Below are 1,102 nucleotides of genomic sequence, written 5' to 3' on the forward strand. Positions count from 1 at the left end.
TATTTTTGATTAGATGAGTTAAAAAAAAACGTGATGCACATGATGAAGTATTATTTCTTCATATTTGAAACATGTTAGGATAGAGATTGAAACATGAATTCAATAAAAAAAAATTGAGGTGACTATTTTGTTTGTGTATGTGTTTTCATGTGTGAGCCTTTTAGATATATGTCCTAAACAGCGCCTCATATGAACATTTTGTACAGCTCAAAGATGTTTTGAGTGTCAGAGATGGAGGAAGAAAGAAAGAGGACAGGGGGAGGGAACATAGTATTGTCATTGAAAAGGTTACTCACAGACAAACATGGCTACCTCAAGAAAAACATTCTCTGCACTCACTGTAGTAATGGGGTAGTGGAGCATGAGTTACTTTGCCTGACAGAATGTAATAAATACAACTACATCAGGGAAAACTACACAAGAACAGAAGACATTTGCTCTGGGTTTACACAAATAAAAAGGGAAGGAAAATTATCAATCTTCCTGGGTGAGAATACCACATGACTGTCAATGATAAATACGATATTACCATTTCCCCCAGTTTTTTTTATTTAGTAATATTTTTTCCTTGATGATTTATTACTAATACATTTTTTCTTATTACTATTAATGATAATAAAAACACTGAAGAAAATATTTCTCTCAAATTTTGAAGACTGGTAGAACAGACTTGAATTGATGGAAGAGGTTTAGATGTATCTCAAATCTCAAGACACATCAGGAAATACACACTCTAGACAAACCATCTTTTGTTCTGACCATACACAACAAATATGAGGTCCATGGCTCAGTAATGTTGATACTTTTGGCCGCCGCTGAAGCAGCACATTTTAAGGTTTAAAACTCAGTTAACCAGTAGTAAAAAGTAGTAATGACGACTTTGGATACAATTATCAATAAACGAAATTGACTGATTTTTATCAAGAAAGCTAGGCAAAGGTAATTGCCTTGGATGTGTGATGAGGCCAGATAAAGGTTGTGAACTCGGAAGCAGACTCAGGAACAGATGGGAGGTTTAGGTGTTCTTTTAATATGTATAAAGAGACAGTCAGGCAAGACACCCATTTGGCAACAGAAGAGTCAAAAAGAGAGCTTAAAAATA

This window comes from Sprattus sprattus (genome assembly GCF_963457725.1).
Source record: "Sprattus sprattus genome assembly, chromosome: 2".
Lineage (NCBI taxonomy): Eukaryota > Metazoa > Chordata > Actinopteri > Clupeiformes > Clupeidae > Sprattus > Sprattus sprattus.